This window comes from Erinaceus europaeus, chromosome 11 (assembly GCF_950295315.1).
Source record: "Erinaceus europaeus chromosome 11, mEriEur2.1, whole genome shotgun sequence".
Lineage (NCBI taxonomy): Eukaryota > Metazoa > Chordata > Mammalia > Eulipotyphla > Erinaceidae > Erinaceus > Erinaceus europaeus.
The window spans coordinates 89,370,460-89,394,339 of NC_080172.1; the positions used below are offsets into that span (position 1 = coordinate 89,370,460).

Sequence of the window (23,880 nt, forward strand, 5' to 3'; positions counted from 1 at the left end):
TCAAGATCAAGCTTATGAAGGATATATTTTGAATCAGATGTATGCTTTGTTCTTATAGAACATCTCGAATAAGGCTACATGTGCTTACTTTTATTGGGCAGCACAGGTCAAGAGGTTTGTTTTGTGTTTTCTTACTTTCACTTAGAGAAATTTGTTCATAGGAAATGTTCATTTGTTCAGGAACTGCTTAATAGCCAGCTGCTACCAGGGCTTTATAGGGTAATTTGCCTCCTATTTTTAGAAAGTATAGTTGTCAGTAATTTATACTTCTATATAACATAAAGTCAAAGTGAAACAAACTGTCATGTTATTGCTATGGGCAGCAATGAACTGTGGTACTAGGTTGAAAATTTTGTCCCTAAGCAGGCCAAAGTTAGGATGGATTTTAGGGCTTCAGGGTAAAGATGATCTCTAGATGTGCCAGGGAGAAATCTTCAAAAGAAGTATAAAAATCTACGAAATAGTCAAAAATCAGACAGTACACCTGGACATAATCTCTGGGAAGAGCCATAGTTTAAAAGTCCTACATGTCATAGGTTCCCAGAAAGTACCTTAGTTCAGAAAGGACTTAGATCACTGAGAGCATGTAAGCAGTGAGGGTGAAGAGGAAAATCATTAGTCCAGAGACAACTGGGCATCAAAACCTAGAGAAGGCCAGCAGTCAGGAAGAGAGAAAAGGAGGACACAGAGAAGAATGGCTAAACAAACTCCCAAGACTCAAGGCATAAAGTCTAAAGAAATTTTGTCATGAAGACACACATCTTAAAAAGAAGCTTCTTACGAATTCTTGATGCATCAGGACCTAAGAGTTTCCTGAATTGTGTGATCAGAGAAAGGCAATAAGGAAGAAAATAAATTAATCCAGCCTTAGGGGAAATATATTGTCAAGAGGGTCCACCTTGTTTATTCTGTATTGATTTTGAAGTATTATAAAAAGAGATGATGTCACCAAATTTTCCCTTCTGGAGTTGGAGAGTAGGTATAGCATGACCATGGTATACATTACTGTATAAGGTTTTGTGTGATGTACAAAACCCTCCATGCCTCAGGTTCTGCATCTCACATTCTCAGTATGTGAGTCAGTGAGCTCCTGGGAGTTAGTCCTTTAGCCCCTTGAGTATTCTTGAGTACCTACTATGAATCAACTATTGCACTAATGATAAATTTAAAAGTACACAGAAGGGTAGCGGCTGTGGAATGTAAGCATGAAATTAACAATCTGGAGGGAGAAACTAGCATGCAAACCAGCAATCAAGATAGAGGGTAATAAGAACTAAAGAAGAGGGGGTCTGGCGGTGGCGCAGTGGGTTAAGCGCATGTGGCGCAAAGCGCAGGGACCGGCGTAAGGATCCCAGTTCGAGCCCCCGGCTCCCCACCTGCAGGGGAGTCGCTTCACAGGCGGTGAAGCGGGTCTGCAGGTGCCTATCTTTCTCTCCCCTTCTCTGTCTTCCCCTCCTCTCTCCATTTCTCTCTGTCCTATCCAACAACGAATTGCGTCAACAAGGTCAATAATAATAACCACAGCGAGGCTACAACAAGGGCAACAAAAGGGGGGGAAAAATGGCCTCCAGGAGCGGTGGATTCATGGTGCAGGCACCGAGCCCAGCAATAACCCTGGAGGAGGAAAAAAAAAAAAAGAACTAAAGAAGAGCTAGATTTGTGTTTTTAGTGAAACCCAGATGAGAGATAAAGCTTCTAAAGGCGGTGATTTTTTTACTGAATATTGATGAACTAGTAGATTTCCAGGATGGAACATTTTGGAAAAAGATGCATGAGCTAACACACTATATCCTAGATGTGTCATAGTACCTTTGAAATGATGATGACATCTGACTGTGGTGTGTGTGTGTGTGTGTGTGTGTGTGTTGGAAGGGAGAGAGAGAGAGGTAGAGGGAGAGAGAGATAGAGAGGAAAGAGGAGGGGAGGGGAGGGGAGAGGGGAGGGGAGGGGAGGGGAGGGGAGGGGAGAGGAGAGGAGAGGAGAGGAGAGGAGAGGAGAGGAGAGGAGAGGAGAGGAGAGGAGAGGAGAGGAGAGGAGAAGAGAAGCTGGCGAACAAGGCAGAGACCTGATTATGTAGTTTGTTCAGGGTCAAACAAGAATTTCATCAGAGAGGAGACATCATACAGAAAAGGCATAAAATCTGTCACACTATTTTAATTAGAAAAATGAAAGGACAAGACCAAATTGTGTGTTATAAAGATTATTCTGACTACTCATAAAGGAAGGATTAGAACTTAGTGCAATTTGATTTTTCCTATGATTTCCTATAGTGTAACATATTTCAAATACACAAAATTTTGTTTCACTCAGATCTTTTTTTTTCTCAGACTGATATCTGATATTCTGTGTTTAAATATGGAAAAATTAATCCTGAGGAGACAACATAATGGTTGTGCAAAAAGACTTTCAAGAGGCTTTAAGGTCCCAGGTTCAATCCCCAGCATCACCAGAACCCAGAGCTGAACAAAGTTCTGGTCTTTCTCTGTATGTTTCTTTTTCTGTATCAACTCTCATTGAAAATTAATTAAAAATAAATAAAATATGGAAAATTTTAGTTGGCAAGTGGCTACTGCACAAATATCCTTAAGTATCTTCTCCTGGGATTCTTTGGATGATCCCCAAGATCTAGGTAGTTTTAGACTACCATTTCATTAGAAGGTAACACCTGCTCATGTATTATAATGGATATTCATTTCTATTAGATGGTATTGCAGTTGATTTTTTTCATATCATGTTTGTGTCTGCAGCACACTTTAATGGACAACAAAATGTTCCTCAAGTAAATCTCTCTTTTTCTTCCCCCATTACCCCACCACCACCACCACCACCACCAAATTCACATTGTTGCTTGCCCTAAGTTAAACCTACCCTACATCACTGGCAGTGATATCAACCATTGACCTAGCCACAAGAATCCTATTCCAAGAAGAAGCAAGTGGTAAAATAGGTTTGATAGTGACACTAGAAGCAATGAGCTAAAGGAAGGGGAGATTTAAGGAAGCATTTGCCAATAAAAGACAATTAAAAATAAAGGCAGTTTCTTAGGAATGCAAACATACATAGGTCATTAGCCCTCCAGAAAACTGGCAAGAGGGACATATTGGGCTTTAGTCCAAAGGAACATGGATTTGGGAACAGAAACAAAGAAAGGGACTCAGCCATTGATACTGTCGCTTATATATGCTATGAGCAAAACTGAGTGCATACTTAGTCTTTGGAATCATCTTGGAATTCATCCCTTCATTTTACTAACTGAGGTGCATGATTTTAGATGGAAAAGCCTGATGTTAGATGAAAAGCCTAAGCTGAGCTTTTCATCTAAAAATGGGAGTAGGATGATTCCGTCCTGAACTCTGGGCAGACAACCTCACCAATGTATCCTGGAACCTCACTTCTCCAGAGTTCTACCCCACTAAAAAAGAGAAGAGGGCTGGGAGTATGAATTGACCTGTCAACATCTATGTCCAATGGACAAGCAATTACATTAGCCAGAACTTCCACTTTCTCCACCCCAAAAAGAATTTTGGTTCATACTCCCAGAGGGAGAGCAATTTAGGGGAAGATGATTAGAGAGCTCTGAGGCCCAATTCCACCAGGACCCTGAAAGAGAAGAAGAAAAAAAAGGAAGTACACTTAGGAACTAGTAATAGGTGTGCGAATTAGAAAGGAAGAGATGGTACCATAGAAAAAAATGGATATATATATATATGTATATATATATATATATCCCTCCCTCCCTTCCTTCTCTGTCTCTTACCTTCTGTCAAAAGAAAGAATGAAAGAGAAAAAAAGAGGGAATGGTGGAGTTTTGTAGGCATCAAGTTTCAGTGATAACCCTGGAGGAAAAAAATAAAAGTCCTTGATTAATGATACGGCCAGCTCAACAACTGAAGCTTAGAAACTAAGCTGGCCCTAAAAAATCAACTGGGTAGTTTCAGTTGAGGAAATGATCTCATAGCTCATAAGTAAACTTTCTGACTTAGTGGGGCCTCTGTTAGCATGCCCCATGAAGGTAAGCTGGCCTTTCTGACATAAAGGGTGAAATGCTTAAAGGCCACTGAATACATCAACTTTAATCAGCATGAAATATATACTCTAGGAAATTATGTAGTATTGAAAAGGTTTCAAGGAATTCAGACAGAATCACAATTAATGCCGAGGTTACCAATAGCAGAATGAGACAAATAGTTGAAAATGGACCTACGCTATGACCTGGCAATTCATTCTTGGGGGATATATCCTAAGGGATCAAGCACACTCATGCAAAGAGATCTGTGTATACCTATGTTCATAGCAGCACAATTTGTAAATGCTAAAACTTGAAAGCAACCCACGTGTCCAACAACAGATGAGTGGCTGAAAATTATGAGTGATATATATACACAATAAAATGTTACTCAGCTATTAAGAATGATGAATTTACCTTCTTCACCTCTTCTTGGATGGAGCTTGAAAGAATTATGTTATGTGAGATAAGCCAGAAAGAGAAGGATGAATATGGCATGATCCCACTCATGGACAGAAGTTGAGAAATAAGAACAGAGAAGGGAAACACAAAGTAGGACTTAGACTGGGTTTGATGCATAGTACTTTGGGGAGTAGGGGTTTTCAGGTCCTGGTGCATGATGGTAGAGGAAGATATAGCCTGGGGGTGAAAGTGCTTTGCAGAAAATTGAGGAATTTTATACACATATCAACAACCGTAAGCCATTAATCTTCTCAATAAGAAGATGGGGAAGGAGAAGGAAGAGAAGGAGGAGGAGAAGAAAAAGAAGAATGAAACATTGAAGAGAAGGGTATTTTTGTTGTTGCCGTAGCTGGAGTTTCACCCACTCCACAATGGCTTTTTTAGATAGAGAAGCAGAGGAAGTTGTAAACAGCACTGAAACACCACAGCACTGAAGCTTCTCCTAGTATGTTAGGGATCTGGCTCAAGGAGAAAGATTTTCCCTAATGTATTCTTTTAAAATCAGAGAAGACATGAGCCCAGGAATAAAGCTGAACTTCGTAAAGAGGAAGCCACATTCCATACATGCTTCATATAAAATAAGTATTGGGAGATGAAGAAATACCTATTATCAATACTGAGAAGATTGGATATTGAGAGGGAGGGAGGGAGGGAGGGAGAGAGAGAGAGAGAGAGAGAGAGAGAGAGAGAGAGAGAGAGAGGAGAAACACCCAGAGTGAAAGAGTCCACAGTGCCAAAGCTCCTTTTAATGCAGTGAGGACTGGGCTCCAACCTGGGTCAAGTATTTGACAAAGCAGCACACTATCCAAGTAAGCTATTTCACCAAGATGGGAGGTCTTTATTTTAGTGCAGATAAAGGTTTTGAAATACATTACCTATAAAACCAGTGAAGAGAGACAGAGATAGATATAAACCTAGAAACAGTAGGTAAAAAAAGTAGGAGGTAGCTTTAGGCTTAACTTTTTTAAACAAGAGTACTGCTCAGCTCTGATTGATGGTGGTGGGAGACTGAACCAGGGATTTTAGAGTCTCAAGTATGAGAGTCTCTTTGCATAACCGTTATGCTATCTGTCCTCTGCCCAGCTTAATATCTTCTAACTAAACTTCCTGTCTGTGGCTGAGAAGACACTCGGATTTTCAGACCAAGTTCACGGGATAAAATAAAAGTATATTGAGACACTCAGCTTAGTTTCCACTAAGAACACTAAGTATATTTGACCACTCAGCCACCCTTTGCATGTTTATCTCTCTCTTTTAAAAAAATGTATTACCTTTATTTATTTATTTATTAGATATAGACATTCAGAAAATGAGAGGGAAGGGGGTGATAGAGAGGGAGAAAGACAAAGAGACATCTGTAGCCCTGCTTCACCACTCACAAAATTTTCCCCCTGCAGGTGGGGACCTAGGGCTTGAACTCATGTCCTTGCACATTGTAACGTGTACTCAGCCAGGTGCACCACCTCCAGCCCCTATGCTAATCTCTCTTTACCAATAGATTTTCCTCCTCCCTGGCTATGTTCTCAATTCTCACTTTTGTATTCTAAGAGTCAGACTTCAGATTTACATAACTTCTTTTCTTTTTTTTTGCCTACTGATTAATTGGTTCCCATCATATATTTTTTGCCATTACAGTTTCTTTACTATTTTCTTCTTCTTCTTTTTTTTTTTTTTTTTTTTAGTCTGAGATTAACTTCCACTGGCCTGACAACTTATAGTCATTAAGATGATGCTTCAAATTGCTTCTCTGAGATAAAGATTACACCTCTCCGGTCAAATACCTTTAGCCTAACTTGTAATTTTTCAATTGCTTCTAGTCAGTCTTCTGTTATTTGCTGTATTGCATTAAAACATACATTTCACATTTCACCAGTTGACCTCATACATTGAAGCCACTGACAGGTGGCATGTCACTTAAATGCCGCTGTCTGTGATGCCTCAAAGCATCAGCAGCCCCTGTCATTTGCCTTTTATATCTCTATTGCTAAAAATGAATAGCATGGCTGTATCCAAGTTTTTAATTTCTTTGCTTGCAACTTGAACACCTGTCTCATTTCCCTTGCTGAGCACTCCATACCTAGCAGTGATGAAAAAAACAAATACTCAGAAGGGCACTTGATGTTACTGGTGTTCAACTCCTCAGGGTGGGAAGAGAGTGATTTTTAAACAGAACTAGTAGGAACCTCCCAGAGGTAATTTAAAAAAGGAAAATATTTGGAAGGCATAAGATAGAAAGTGGCAATTTATTGGCATTACAAATAAGCTTGGGAGTCCTCTGAGGGGTGGGGGTGGGGGACTCATTTTGTCAGGGAGAAGACTGAACCCAGAACTGCTGGGAAATTTCTCCTGATTTAGCAAGACAATGCCACATCACTCTGTCTTGCTAACAGCCATTGCTTTCCATATCTAGTTATTGTTTTCCCTCCATTCTTCACATAACTTGAATTTGAGATTAACAGAAAAAACCTCATTAGTTTTTAGTGTGTTAGGGACCTAATGCTGCCTTTAAATTGGGGTTCAGGGCTCACACTTATACTTTGGAGAGTTTTAACTCTTCCCACCACTAATGTTTTTATTTGAAGCATCTATAAGAAGCCAAGCTTAAAAGAAGTATTTGAAAGGTGTGAATTGTTCAGGATGCCCTTCACAGTAGGATTATACCCTAACTACATGAAGATTTATGAATTGCCTAGGCTCAACACAGGATATATACAGAAAGTGAGCATACAGTAATACTAGCAGGCTACTTCCAGACTGTCTGAAGCAGGTCTGCTCAACTCTCCTGAGCTGGGCTCAAAGGGGAACTCAGCTCTGACCCCAATTGGGCTTTGATTGCAGTTCAAGCTAATTTTCCCCTTTGTAGAGATTATTGGAAGTGACAAGCCCAAATTCTATCACTCAAAAAATCAAAGCAGCAGCTAATCTCATGTGATAATAGGATGATGAGGAAACAAAGCAAAAATACAATGCATGGATTTTTTGCTTACTTTGGGCAAAAAGCAGGGTTTGGGCATTAAGTGGGGTTTCATCTCGAAGCATTATTTGCACACTAGTAAGCATGTGTGTGTGAGAAAGAATGAGATCTAAAATTGTACCTATAAGATATTGTCTTAAGTATGAAAGTTAGCTTAGTTGGAAACAGGTTGCCTCACATAGCTTGTAGGAGAAAATCTCTCATTTAAATCAGGAGTGGGAAACATCTGACCCACAGGCTCCCAAAATCATTTGATCTGGTTCCACAAAGGCAATTGGAGCTCCTTCTCCTCCTCCTCCTCCTCCTCCTCCTCCTCCTCCTCCTCCTCCTCCTTCTCCTTCTCCTCCTCTTCCTCCTCCACTTCTTCCTCCTTCTCCTCCTCCTTTTCTGATAGAAGCATTAAGTGTTAATTTAAGTTAATAATTTAGTATGATTCACAACTGACCTTACAAATATTCAAATGGCCCTTGGCAGAAAGAAGTCCCTCACCTCTGATTTAAGTTTAGGGTCAGTTCTTTTCTCCATCAGGACAGAATAATGGAGTGGAGGAGAGTTCCTGATAACCACATTTCATGAGTTTATCCAGTGAGGTCAAGGGTCTTAACTCTGGGTGTGACTTCTACACCTCTCCCAGAAATGTATCCTCAAGCAGCATGGTCTTACCTGTGAATTTCTTGTGAAATCCTTGTGAGGGCTTGTATGGCCTCAGGTTTCCTCGTCTGACACTCTGTGATCTCAATTTTTTATGAATTGTCAGACCTATTCATATATGGATCAATTTCTTAGGAGTAATGATTTATCTTAATATATATATATATATATATATATATATATATTTAAATTTCTTTATTGGGGGATTAATGTTTTACATTCGACAGTAAATACAATAGTTTGTACATAACATTTCTCAGTTTTCCACATAACAATACAACCCCACTATGTCCTCTGACATCCATTTTGGACCTTTACTCTCCCCCCAACCCACCTCAGAGTCTTTTACTTCAGTGCAATACACCAAATCCAGTCAGGTTATACTTGTGTTTTCCCTTCTGATCTTGTTTTTCAACTGCCTTAGAGTGAGATCATCCCATATTCATCCTTCTGTTTCTGACTTATTTCACTTAACATGATTTCTTCAAGCTTCATCCAAGATATGGCTGAAAATGGTGAAATCACTATTTTTAATAGCTGAGTAGTATTCCATTCTGTATATACCACAACTTGCTCAGGCACTTATCTGTTGTTGGACACCTAGGTTGCTTCCAGGTTTTGGCATTTACAAATTGTGCTGCTAAGAACATAGGTATACATACACAAATCTTTTTGGATGGGTGTGGTGAGTTCCTTCCTTTTTATATATATTTCATTTATTTATTTATTGGATAAAGACAGAGAGAAATTGAGAGAGATGAGGAAAATAAAAAGGAAGAGAAACAGAGAAACACTTGCAGCATTCCTTTACCACTTGCAAAGCTTTCCCCCTTTCAGTGGGGAGTGGGGGTTTCAACCTTGGTCCTTGAGCACTGACACACATGCGCTCAAGCAGGTGTGCACCACCTGGCCCCTTTATTTTACATTTTCAATTTATTTTATTAATAGCCTAATCATTATTTACATAAATAATGATTTATTTTAAAATAGTCTGTTTGGTGCTCAGTGTATCAAGAGCATGTATACATTACGTCATTCTATGGGAGAATAGATTTGTTTCTCTCATTTTATAGATGGAAAAACTGAGATTATGTTAGATAATTAATTCCTTCAATTCACATACCTGGTAAATCGTGAGCCAGTCATTAGTGAGTGTTGATTGTTAATAGTTTTCTATAAATTTTTCTAATATTTTTAAAGATGTATTTATTTGTTTGTAAGAAAGATATAGAACATTGTGGTAGTGAGGACTAAGCTCAGTACTTCACACATTCAAGTCATGAAACCATCTTTTCAGCCACTTAATTTTTTAAATTTAATTATATATATATATATATATGTATATGCATATATATGGAGAGAGAGTGAGAGAGGAGAGAGAGAACAGAACATAGCTCAGCTATGACGTATTTGATGTGAGAAGACTGGATCTAGGATTTTAAGCATGCAAGCTCTGTACTCCAACACTGAACAGCCCTTGTCATTTTTACTTTGCCAATAGAAATAGAGATTTTGGTGATGATTTATTTCAGGGGTCAATAAACTTTTTTTTTGTAAAGGGCCAGACATAATAATTATCTCAGACATTGTGGACCACAATGTCTCTGGAGCAACTGTAGTACAGTCAGCCACAGATTACACAAGTAAATGAGTGTGTCTGAATTCTGTTATTTTCTTTATAGACACTGAAATTTGAATTTTATTGAACTTTCATATACCATGAACTATTCTTATTTTGTTATTCTTCAGTCACTTAAAATGTAGCATTAATTTTAATAAGAATAATTATTTTTATTATAGGTGATAATAAAAAGGAGGTAGGTGACAGACCATGGTTTAATTTATTCCAGATTCACAGAGCAGTTGGAAATGAAGAAACAGTAAACCTGTTAAGTGGAAAAAATATGAACTCTGAGGCAGAAAAAGCATTTTTTGAAAAACAAACTTACATTCCATTAAAATGTGTCCTCTATCTTGACATGAATCCCATGAGGGGTTGAACTGATCCATATTTACTAGGCGCTAATTGACCTTACAAGGGGAAATAAATCCTAGAATTTCCAGAAATATGAAGACTTGACCATATAATTTCCAGGACAAGATCACAGACATAGTCCGTGCCGACTATTTAAAGGCTTACAAGCCAGCCAAGTCAATTTAGCATCAATTTGGCACAATCAGCAGCTAATGAAAGAGAAGTCAGGGTGGCCATAATATGATCAGGATTGCTCATGTTGGTGTGAGGCATCATTCTCTTGCATTCAGCAGGAACAGCCCGTCACCTTGAATATCAGTGGAAAGCTCTACTGAGACTGAATTACAGTAATAATAGCAGGCTACAACACCAAGGACACGGGGGGAAAATACATAGAGAACCTGTTGAGAATGTAATTTTTTCCACCTTAGCTTTGGCATCAGAAGTAATTCTAAATAAACTATATGCTGGGGCTATAAAACCTAGCTTTTTTTTTTTCTTTCCTATTGTTCTTTTGAATGTGACTAAATCAGTTGAACCCAGGATATTCTGGACCATGCGGTTCTATATTCAGGGAAAGAATAAGTGCGTCTATGGTGCATTTATGTTTAAGTGTTCCATGTTGGTGTTGTTGGTGTTTGTTTGTTTTTGTCCTACCTATAAGACCTTCTAGTTTTTTAAATTGTAGTAAGTCTTAATTTATTCATTTCTTCAAGACAAGGAGAATATGTCTGCATATGTACAGAGCAATTGACTATCTTGATGTAAATTCCAATAAGATTGCTTTTTCATCTAAAACAGGTGCACACACACACAGATTCTGACCTGTACAAAGATCACCTATCTGCATTCAGTCTCAAATGCTGACTCCTTTCTTTGAGTGAGCAGTCAAGATCACCTAGATGTCAATAAATATTTTAAATGAGAAGCAATTATTAACATGTATTTTTACAATCTTAGCATTATACTTGCAGTCATTCCTGTAATATTCACATTATATATTTCAGTTATTTCTCCTAAACTACAAGTCTCTTGAAAAAATATATCTCAGAGATTAAATACTACAAAATAATGAAATATTGATGCAATTATTTTTAATAATCACATTAGACCTGGTTTTAATTAGTATTATTGACCCTGTGGACCTAGTCTTATATTAATCTGTATTCTTTAGCATGTAAATCAATAATATGGACAACTACATTGTTCACATTGATTCTGAGTGCAAAAAGACAAAGTTTAGGAGTTTACAGGAGGGCTTGTTACCAAGATAATTTGGTAGTATAGTAGCAGCATCAGACTGATGACAGAGGTGACAACCACTACATTTTCAGTGGTTGTACTGGCCCAGCTTTTACTCGTGCCCACGTGGAGGATAGCTTTCCTGAGACATCACACCGCTTTTTTATTAAAAGAAAAATTAAATGTGACTACTTTACACCAAACATGCTAAGCTATATGTAGGCATCTAGTCATAGTGAATGAATTACATCTGATTTTTTCTGGACTTTGAAATGTCTGAAGTCGCAATTTTACTGAAGACCCAGTCTGTAGTAGAGAAGTTTGTGCTTTACTTATTAATAGATCCATCTAACAAGCCATGATTCAATCAGTTACATTTAATACATCCCTTCAGGAACAATAAATGAGATCAGATCATAATAATAGGCTTTATAGAAAAACTGTTCTCTTCATTTCATCTTTGATTACCAAATTCAATTTAACCAAAGTAACAGAAGAGTATCTTTCTTCTTTCTTTCTTTCTCTTTCTTTCTTTCTCTCTTTCTCTTTTCTTTCTTTCTTTCTGTCTGATTCATTCATTTGCTCATGCAGTCATTCATTCACTTATTCATATTGTCATTAATTTAAAGAATATTAAAGTGCTACTATGTGCTCAGAATTATTCTGCATTTTAGTACTAAAATATAAATAAAATGTCATATTTTCCTTGTAAGGGCTGGTAGTTCGAGAGTAATTTCAAATCTGACAGTATCTCATACTTTATTGTGAGAAAATGGACTTCCAGTTTTGCTTATCTCTTAATGAAGTTGGATTCCATCCACACATGTGTGATCTCTTCTCTCTTAGTGCAATTTATTCATTCAGGTAAACAGAGAAAAAGAGAGACAGTAACTTACCTTGGTGCTATGGAACTGCCAAGTGATGACAGGATTTGCACCTGGACCTTGTATATAGCAAAACATACTCGTTAATCAGTGAGTGATCTCTCCCCAATGCTAATTTTCTAACTCATTTTTCTTATCATAGTAATTGCTGATCTCACTTTAAAACTCAAGTCATACTTAATGTCTTACAGCTTTTCTTAGCTCTTTTTTTAAGTCATGGATTAAAATTCTTTCATCTTTAAAATTGTTCAAAGCTTTCTTAAATTTTTATTTATTTTATTTATTTATTTATTATTGGATAGAGACAGAAATTTTATGGGGGTGCAAAACAGAGAGAAAGAAACAGAGAGACTCCTGCAAACCCTGCTTAAACTCATGAAGCTTCCCCCCTGCAGATGAGGACCAGGGGCTTTGAACCTGGGTCCTTGAACATTATAATATGTGCATTTAACAAAGTGTGCCAACACCTGGCCCCATAATTGTTCAGATCTTTAACAAGCTGTATATTTCATTGAATAATTATGAAAATGACTACCTTTTATTAAGTACTCACCATCTGATAGGAGCTATGCAAAGTCTTTTACGTTGCCTTGTTTAGTCAGTGAAAAAGGAGAAAGAAAGAAGGAAGGAAGGAAGGAAGGAAGGAAGGAAGGAAGGAAGGAAGGAAGGAAGGAAGAAAAAAGAGTACATCTTAAATTATTTTTACAGATAAATGAACTGGGGCTCAGAGACGCTAAGTTACCTGCACAAAATCATCTCAGTCTTCACAGCTGAAAAGTGGTTTCCTTCAACCAGGGGCATAAGAATCACTTGAGAATTTGTTAAAAATTCTTAGTGTAAGACCCTTGTCCCAGACTTACTCATCTTCAGGTGATTTCCATATGCACATTATACTTTGAACAACAGAGAATGAGGTATGAATTTTAACAGCAACTGAGTCTAAAGCACCTGTTCTTATTTTTATTATTTAGTGTTCATAGAATACTGGTGGCTGAGAAAGCAAAGCCATACATATGCCTTGAAAAAAATAAGTCTAAGAGGAAGGAGCTCATAGCATAGCTCATGCCATCAGTTTTTACCAGCATGTATTCTACAAATCCAAATCACATTACAATAAGGAGAATCATGAAAACTTAAACAAGTGGCCTATTTGTTTTCTTTCATCCATATGATTTAAATGTAGTTAATATTTGATAGGTTAATAATAAATATTTTAATATAGTATATTGCATTTCGTTATGAATATATCAAAAGGAAATACAAAGTGAGTTCCAAAAGATAAACTTTTATTGGGTACATGAAATGGAACATAAAATTTGATGGCAATTATCATTTAATCTATTCAAGTTTGGAAACATATTGAAAGAGAAACTCATAACTCAGTTAATTGTTATGAATTATTAATTGCTCATTTGAAAAGCGATGAGCAGAACTGCACTTGTTGAAAAACTTTCTTTCTCAGTGGCTTTAACCTTTGTGTCATTGATTTTATGAGAACAAAAGGGAAAGAATGACAGCAAGATTTTAATCGCCTAAAACTAGAAAGTGACAAGACTGTGAACATCTCAGTGACTATATAAAGGTTAATTGAGATTGAAATGAAACAGCTATCACAAGCCCCACTTCAGTATACATAAGTCTGATTCTCTGGGACTATCCTAGGCATCTGTATTTTACTAAAGTCCCTGGTGTACTAAAAATATGCAGCCAGGATTCAGGGGTGCATCTTCAGTAATAATACTGTTTTGTTTCTTTTTGGTTATTGCTGAGGCTTAATTCTATGAGATACTTTTATATATATATATAGAAAGGCAAGAGAGGGGAAGAGAGAGAGAAAGAGAGAGAGAGAGAGAGAGAGACCTCAGCAGTAAAGCTTTTTTCAATGTGGTAAGGGCAAGACTCATATCCAGATCTCACATCTAGAAAAGCAGTGGAGCTGTACTGTGCACTAGCCATATGAGCTGTTTTGACAGCCTAGATATGACTTTGAATGGTATCCTGAACTCTTAATGAAAAGCAGGTGGGACTAGTGTTTTGAATCCCCGAATCCCTGATTAGGCTTTGGGGTAGGAAGACACCCAGCTAATGCAGGGGCACTATGACTCTGTGGAGACATATTCCCTAAACAACAAATGATTTCTGATCCAAAGATCAAGCATACCCCTGAATATAAAGACACCTGAGTAAATGGCCCCTTTCTAAAAATAAATAAATAAATAAATAAATAAATAAATCCTATGAGTTTCTTCTGTTGAGTTAAAAAAAAAAACCTTCAAAAAGTGGAAGCTTTCTTATTAACTAAATCCAGGGATTTATTGTTTAGTGTCAGGAGCGTAACTGCTTTATAATTGATTTTTCTGAGGAAAACTGAAAACTTAAGCCACCTTAATTTCCCTTATCTTGACACACATGATTAGCATTACTCTGAAATATATTTTACCAGGTTCCCAATTACCTTTTGTAAAACCAGCTTCTTCACTGAATATCTGTCTTGATAAAATATTTCTAGAACAGAAAGTAAGTTATAAAGATAAAAATATAGCCATTTTATTCCTACTGATAGCTGTTGCCTTCAAATAGATCTTTGTACATTCACTTAAATTTTCTAAATAAATTGAATTGTTAAAATACATTAAAATCTATTTCTAAAATCTTTTGATAAAGAAGTAAGAATATTATGGACAATGGTGGAAATGTAAAGGTAATGAAGCGGAAGTATTATACATGCATCAAAGCCTAAAGTAGTTAATCCTTGTAGGCCAAGTGGAGTGTTAGTGTTCAAACAGTTGCTGCAGAAGGACCTATACTATTATTATTATATAGACTCAACTTGCTTATTTAAAATGGAAAATAAGTGAACTCACATCACCAACTACTGGTGAGAATTAAAAATAATAAAATGATGTTTAACTCAGTTTCTGGTGTATAATAAAGGCAAAGGTAAGATAATATAACTAAGCATAGTAATAACTTTATTTGCTTTATAATTGTATTGCAGACACATTTCATGTTTTAAAAGCTATCAAATTATAAACAATTGACATGATAAAATACAAAAGTCAAATCAATGTTATAGCTCCTTTGGGGGTTAAAAAAATAAAAAAGGCTGAAAGATCAATGTGGTTTAATACCTGTTGTCATTCTTTGTGGTTACTTAAAGTTATAATGCACTTACCTGTAAAGGCAAAATTTTAGTTAAGATTTGATTTAAAATGAGTTTTCACTGTGCAACTTCCAAGTACTAATATTGAGTCCTTAAAATGGACTTGTACCCATCAAATTTATCGTAACCTCAGCAACACTTCACCAATTTTAGGATCATCCTAAATCTTGGAGATTACCATGCAATACTAAAATGCCAGCCTACGGCTGTCTTGAATTATGGCATCCCCTTAAACAAACCAGAAGCTAGGTTGGGTTTTGTACTTGATCAGAAACCAATCTCAGAGTTGTGATTACACAGGTAAAAATCTATTGAGTCACCACCACGCCTGTTGGATACATGAGTATTTTCAGCTTGATGACTGACATTCTCATAAATATATTGAACTACCTCCTTTTTTTTTTTTAAGAACTCTACAAAAGATCTTTGGCAGGGTTATATGTCTATTTTAGCAAGTTTGTGTTGTCTACTATTTGTTTCACAAAGATCTCTTATATTAAAATATACTCAAATTTAGACTCTTATTTGAAGATAATAAAGTTGTTTATTTGAGGAAATATTTTTTAAAATAATGTGAGTAAAATCTAATCACATGTTATACTGCCTTTAAAAAAGTAAGACGGAATGTAAGGAAACAGTCAGAGCAACACTCTGGCAAGACTCAGGTCCTTATGCTTGCAAGCCCAAAGCTCCATCACTGTGTCACCTCCAGTGCCATAGTAAGACTGGATTTTTATAATGAATTAAAAGGCCTTGAGAAAAAGAACACATCTTAATCCCTTTGTAGCCCTAACAGTGTCACCACAAAATTTAGAAAAAAGAAGGAAACATAATTCCAAAGTGTGACCATCACAAGCAGCAGACTCACACAGGATCAGGGTCAGCTCATCTGAATCTTGTTTGGAAATTTGGAATGTGATATTTCTCTGTGCACTATGTTGACAAGCATGTTTTAACATGAATGTATTCCTCATTGATTCTGAATTGGAGAATCACTGAGTAAAGAAAAATGGTATTACGTGAAGGTATGAAATGGGGGATGTATTTAGGGTTGAGAGGACAGAGAATTCATTAATGAAGTACCAGGGCTGAGAAAGCACACGTTTTACCATGTCTGGGGACTAGAGTTCAACCCAGGCACCACATGGCACACTCTCTGCTCTCTATTTATCTTTTTCTTTCTTTCTCTCTCTCTGAAGAAGTTGGGTGGAAATTGTGAAGCCCCAATGACAACCAAACAGAGTTTAATGCAGTTTTCATCTTTAAGGGGGTTGGATAATAGCTTGTAAGATCATTGAAACAGGTGTTTCCTGCTTAGAGTACTTAGGACCATCCTTATGGCTTTTGATGCAAAGGGCTTATTCTAGGCCTGATCCTTTTAACAGTGCTTGAAATTCTAGCTCTGCCTCTTAGTGTGTACCTTGTTGAGCAAATCATATAATCTCTCTGATCTAAGATTTTGTTTCTCGAAAAAAGAGATGATTCTACTGGATAGGTTTGCCAGGGAATTAAGCAAAATGTTTATAAACCACTGAGCACAGTTCCTGGAACTCAGTAAGCTCTATGCATGATCCCTGTTTTGGGGTTGCTGTACTATAAGCAAATTCCAGCATGCAACTAGAGAATCTCTATAAAGAACAGGGAAGGATTCACAACTGTCAGTAAGTCATTAAACCTGTAGTTGAAAATTCTAGTCACAAGTGTGGGTTTTGAAGTCACATTTGACCAGTTACATGTATCTAGGGTCATCAGAATTAAGTGGGAACAATATGGTAATAGAGGCCTAACTATGAATTATAAGGGAATCTCCATTTATTGTGGCTCACTTCTCACTTCCCACACTTATTTACTATTTCAAAACAATAGCCAGCTTTAGCCACTTGTAGAGGAGAAGAAAGCCTTCTTTCCTATGCCAATTCCAAATTAGAGTTTTATTGTTTTGCAGTTCAAGAGCCAGCTTCATGTTTGTTAATAAATCTGAGGTAATGTGTTGTGTCTTTTCAATTAAGAAGGGAAGGCACTACCTATTTTTAATTCTAAATTTAACACTAATACAGAAAATAATGTTCTTTGAGTGCATTCCAGAGCTTCATCCAGAAATTGATAATCAACAAGGACACTGAAAATATATTTTTCTCCTAGATAAGACAGCAGTTCACTGGGGATCTTTTCTTTCCCTCAGCAGTTACCTGGTTTCCAGGCTACAAAGGTATCCATTACTCACTAAAAATATATTTGAAATTACAACTAGGGATCATGACTTTAACTCCCAGGTGGTTTCTTCAGACCAACATAAGTCCAATTCTGTTTCTCCAATGTACGTAAGCTTTTTCTGCTGCCTGTGACTTGCTTTTCAAATCTCCATGACTAATAAGGAAGGACATATGAATGCCATGTAAGGAAATATACTTGAGTCTTTACACATAGATATGCCCACATTATAAGCACCTCATAAATTAAACAACATACAAAAGTGAGGATGCTGTGCATTCTATCCATATTATTTCATTCTTTTAAAGATTTATTTATTTATGAGAAAAAGTAAGACAGAGAGAGAGAGAGAAAGAGAAAGAAGAAGAACCAGAGTCTGGCACATGTGATGATATCAGGGATCAGGCTTGGGACCTCATGTTTGACAAGTCCAATGCTTTATCTATTACGCTGCCTCCTAAGGCACTATTTTCTTCTCCCTTGCCATTGACCCTGCAAAGAAGTGTTGGGATGCCCATTTTATAGATAAGAAAACAGATGTAAATACTGTATAATTTATTCCATGAAAATGGTTAATAAGCAATAATGTAAGTATAAAATTAATATATTTCATGACCCATTTACCATACAGTTACAGTGATAGGTACAAAACCAACCATCTTGAAGTTCAATCTTTCATTAGAGACAAGAGGGTAATAAGAGCTTGCAGTTTCTGATCTTGGACCACAGCCCAGCTACAGGATCAGTTTGCTCACAGTGAGATGGAAAGAAGCCTCAGTTCTTATTAACAGACATGTTCATAAGTGAAAACACCGCCACACAACATAGAAGGATCTCCTGAATAAAAACAAGCATCCACTCACAAAGGTTACTGACTCTCTCTTGCTTTCACTTTATCATCTGCCAACAGGAGCAAATGTTTATTCACTGCCCTCTGTGTGCAGTGAATTTATTCCTCAGAATTAACAACTCATCCACCCATGCATACTTGTAACTAGCAAGCTATATTTTCAAATCCCTAGCTCAAAAGACCAATGTGCTGTGTGCACGGAGACCTGGCTATGATATACACACTCTGAAACTGTGGCTTCTCAGAAATGCATAGGTGCTCACAAAAAGAATGTGTTATCATTTGAGGATACAAATCATGCAATTCACACAGAAAGTTATCTAAATCTAGCCTAAAAACATTTTCTTTTTAAAAATATTTATTTATTTATTCTCTTTTGTTGCCCTTGTTGTTTTATTGTTGTAGTTATTGATGTTGTCGTTGTTAGATAGGACAGAGAGAAATGGAGAGAGGAGGGGAAGACAGAGAGGGGGAGAGAAAGATAGACACCTGCTGACCGGCTTCACCACCTGTGAAGCGACTCCCCTGCAGGTGGGGAGCTGGGGGCTCGAACCGGGATCCTTACTCTGGTCCTTGTGCTTTGTGCCATGTGCGCTTAACCTGCTGCGCTACCGCCTGACTCCCCTGAAAACATTTTCTGCTCACAAGTCCAGCACTCTCCCACTGAGTCACTTCCCTGGTGCTTGAGAGCTGACGTATATAATTAGTATTATTTTTAATGAGAGTTAAAGATAGAAGCACTGAACAGCTCTGTTTTATGGTGATGCTGCGGATTGAACTTTGGGGCTTTAAAGCCTCAGACACCAAAGTATCTTTGTCTCACCACTATGCTGTATCTCCCTCCTAAAAACTACTTTTCAGACCAGTTCCTCTAGAAAGTCAAACAAACAAACATCAATATGTGGCTCAATTAACAGACCCTATGTCTCTCCACAAATTACTCCCTCAAAGAATAAAATAGCCTAAACAGCTGTCAAATGTGACAAAGGAAGTGATTTTTATACCAACATCCTAGTCATAACCAGCACACTGGCTGCATCTCATTCAATCTCATTTAATTAGAAATATCACTTACTGCATATTTCACAAGAGGAAACTAAGCCTTGGAGAAGTGAAATGATTTGTCCAAGGTCACAAAATGAGGTAAGAATCAGGATCAAGACTAGCTCAAGGCTCTGAAGCTCAGACTACTGAGGTGCACCACACCATTCAGATACTGTGCACAGAGCACTGAGTGATGGTGATTGTTAATGAGCCTGGTGGTGAACCTTGTAGAGATTCTGTGAGGGGAGTGAGGTGAAATGAGGAAAACTGTTGAGTATCAGCCAAGTGCATGAGGATTTGAGAAGCAATAAAAAAGTCTTTGTCCATAGTGTTGTTCTTTAGCCTCAGCTGGCATGCAGTGGGATAAAATCAAACAGAAAGTCAGATGCTGGAAACAGGAAGGCTCCCATCTTCCCTAAAGCAGCAGATTCTTCTCCACCTGCTGTGCTTGTGAAAAGTACTAAGTGTCTGATTCACTGTGAGCACCCAATATTCTCAGGCAAGCAGAGCAAATACAGAGATGCTCTCCCGTGATGCTCTGTAGTGGAAATGGAAACTAGCTGCTGAAGGGTAGCCATTCCTTTTAAATGAGGGAGCAGCTCTGAAGAGCAGGGCAAAACAGTGCTTGTACAAGTCTTTGTTGTGGAAACAACTCTCAGGATGTCATGTCAGGGCTATGGTCAGGCTCTGCTGCTACCCTAGAGACAAAGGCAGAAATTCTCTTCATCATCAAATCGTTAGCTGCTGGTGACAGACACACTGTTTCAGCCCCTGTATCCTGTGCCTATTATCCCTTTGGAAGAGTATGTGGAGAGGTGGAGATGGCTTCACAAAGTGGCTGCAAATCCTATAAGTGGGATCTTTTAATCCATGAATAGGAATCACAGAATAAATTTTGATGATGTTTAGAGAAAGGACACTCATTTTGAGAGGGGGAAAAGAATATTTTGCAAACCATAAATAGCCCACCATAATGAGAGACATGTCACTTCACCTTGAAAACTGAAAACCATCTTTTGAAATCAGGGATGGGCAAGAAAGGATAAAAGACCTGCAACAGCAGTGGGATTCCTTGGAATTTAAGTGGAGTGAATGGATCTGTTTACAGTAAATAGTAAGACAACAGCATGACCCACAGGAAACTCCAGTGCCTGCAGTGGGCTGTTGTGTTAATACATAGGCATAGTAAATTAGAAACTATAAACTGCTTTTAACAAAATGAAAACCTATGGATACCCAGCAGATGTCTATATACCTGCTTTGAAACTTTATAAGAAAGTGAGACTGAACACTGTGGGCACAAAAAAGTTCTCTCTCACCCAGACTAGATTTAGAATGTGTTGTAGGTCTTTGCTCAGTTGTAGGGACCAGGGTATTATACCACCACTCTCTGTCAAATGAATTAGCCAAACTTCTGAGAATTCCCACCAGAAGCAAGTGGGACCACCAGGTAACACAGCCTTCTTGCTTACTGGGTTTTAGGTATTGCTACAGATGGCACACTACAGGTCTTTTCACTACCAATGTAGTTTAAAGTGTTTGATGCCAATCATTTGCCTTTTTATTGGTGTACAACCCTTTGTCTGCAAAACTTTAATCCTCAATTGGATGACTTTTGCATTTTGATACATCACTAGTTCTCAGAGGCCTCACCATGAAAGCATTTTCAATAAAGTCACACTGGGATTCTAGATGGTAAGTTCACAGAATTGTGCATTTGGAGTTTCTTGTGTCATATAGCACGACATGTAAATGAACCAGTAATTTCTCTGCACATATTCTTCATATATGTGCACCAAACTTTAAGAAATGCCTTACCTTTTTTCTATCATGACTCTAATTGGATATATTATTTGTACTATAGAAATAAAATATAAATCACAATATAAATATCTTTGTTTTGTTTTGTATTGCATTTCCTTAGATGTATACACATAGGATTATTTTGTTGTTGTTTTTTAAATATTCCTTAATTGGTGTGAATGCTTGTTGATGTTAGGAAGTTTTCATTTATATTGATGTTCCTAGCAAATTTATAATATTAACATACTTTTTTGTCATTGAACTTTTTGAAAATTTTATATTTATAAAAAGGAAACACTGGAAAAACCATAGGATAAGAGGGATACAACCACACAATTCCCACCACCCACCCCCTCCTCTAATAGCTTTCCTACTCTTTAACCCTTTGGGAGTATGTACCCAAGATCACTGTGGAATACAGAAGGTGGAAGGTCTGGCTTCTGTAATTGCTTCCCCGCTGAACATGGGCATTGACAGGTCCATCCATACTCCCAGCCTGTCTCTCTCTTTCCCTAGTGGGGAAAGGCTCTGGGGAAGCTGAGCTCCAAGGCACATTGGTGGGGTTGTCTGGTCGCAACATAGGATTCTTTTGTTCTGCTCTCACTCTTTAGAAAAACATTCTTACAGCAATAAAGGTCAACAGTGTACTCATGGGAAGGAAAGACATATCTATTACTCAGTTCATTTTTCAGTATGAATGTCTGATCCTCTTGGTACTAAATATCCCACCCAATTCAACATTTAGTCTAGAAAGAGCAACACATAACACAAAAGGCTTGGAAATTATGAATTTGGATCTCATTTGCATTTTCTTGCTCAGTACTGTAGCATTACATGATATGAACACTCATTCAACATGGTTACATTGAGTTTGTTCTGCTCAATTAACAGATTTGGTAGGTATTGCTTAATATCATACTTAATTATAACATGCATGTATCTATCAGAAATCTGTGTTATGTTCTCAGAGGCAAATAGATATTTTGTTTTGGAATTCAACAATTATTTATTTTTATTAAGTTTTTTGTCAGGAGAAAATTGCAGCATTCTTCATAAATATTACAGCCTGAATCATACATAAGCTGCTAGAATGCATTATTTATAATGTAGACTTATGAGTTCATAGTGTGAAGATGTGTTTGCCTCCTAAAGTATTAGAAAATTATGAACCTAATGCTTTGCCATAATATTGATGAAGCACATTAAATTTTGGGTTTGTGTATGTGTTATGAGTAGTGTAATAAATTTTTCTGAAGATTTTTTCATGTAAATTTCCCAGACCCCTTACTTAGAAAGATTGGAAAATAAGCCCATCCTCAGAATGGTATGTTATTTATCCAAAATATCAGAGAAAAGAACTCTAAGTTTTCATTATAAGTTTACCTTATTTAGTTCTAAGAATCCAAATGCATATTTACTCAGTTCTGACATGCTCTCACTAGAAAGTTGGGAGTGTTATCCACCATATGTCTAATGTCAAATTTTATAACACAAAGTACAACATGCTAGTTTGAAATCCCTTTACTTGGAATCTATAAGTCAGATTAATGGGGATGACACATTAGTTCCACTCGTATAGCATTCCAGTGGCAATGTTCTTAAAATTAGGAACTGTCAATCTGAGGAAAGCAAATCTAACTTCAGCCTGCTTTGAAGCCATTAGAAACGATTAAAGGAGATCAAAAACTATTTTATTCAGCCCAGATGTCTTAAAGTTCAAAAGGTAAAAAGTACTTTTCATCATAAATAAGCTGGGATAAAATAATTTTCAGTGAAGCTTCAATTTCACTGAAAATAAAATAGGTAATTACATTGGCTATTACCGAGGTCACTACCTTCATTGACTATCTGGCTTAAAACTAAAAAATGGTATCATCTGCAATATAGACAGAAATGAGCAAAGTGACCACCGTTTCCTTTCTGAAAACCTCAAAATTCAGTTAATTCACATATTAACAGTCTTCATGAAACAATTACTGAAAAAAAGTAGCCTTCTTGGCCTTCAGAAGCTGGGCACTGGGGGGTTGGGTTGGGGGCTTGAAAGTTCTTGTCATTACCATTATATTAGCATAGTGATATTATCATAATCAATGGTCCCCATATCACAGGACCTTGCATAATATTTCTGCATGACAAAACCTAGCAGGCCAGATTTCTCATACCAACTTGTATAGTCTTCCCATTTGTTATAGTCCTGTTTGCTAGATATAAACTTCATTTTCAAGTTAGAAATGCTATTTTTAGCAAGGAATATAATTTAATTTTTTCTCTAATTTGGTTCTACTTCTTACTATCTCAAAAGGCATTAGAAGAATTTAGAAAGTCGGTTTGGTGCTGTTTTATTTTAGTTTTTGGTGCTGCTTTAAAATTCTGTGTTTAAAGTATTTATTTAATGTACTGCTGATGAAAGAGAGAATCATGGGGCGAGGGTACAAGAAAGAGATGAGCAAGAACGCCACTCTGGAAGCTGGAGGCTTAGGCATGCAAGTCCAGTGCTCTACCAGCTGAGATATTTCCCATGGTTGCTGGGTTAGTTTTGTTACTATTTTTTGCCACTAAGATAATTCTTGGCTGGGGCTCAGTACCTGATTCTACCACTCCTTGTGGTCTTTTTT

At 37.2% G+C, this 23,880-nt stretch overlaps 1 protein-coding gene across 6 annotated transcripts in view; it reads left to right on the forward strand.

Moving 5' to 3' along the window:
- The window catches only part of NTNG1 (netrin G1), a 415,083-nt gene that overhangs the window by 361,808 nt on the left and 29,395 nt on the right, over positions 1-23,880 (forward strand). The window lies entirely within an intron of this gene.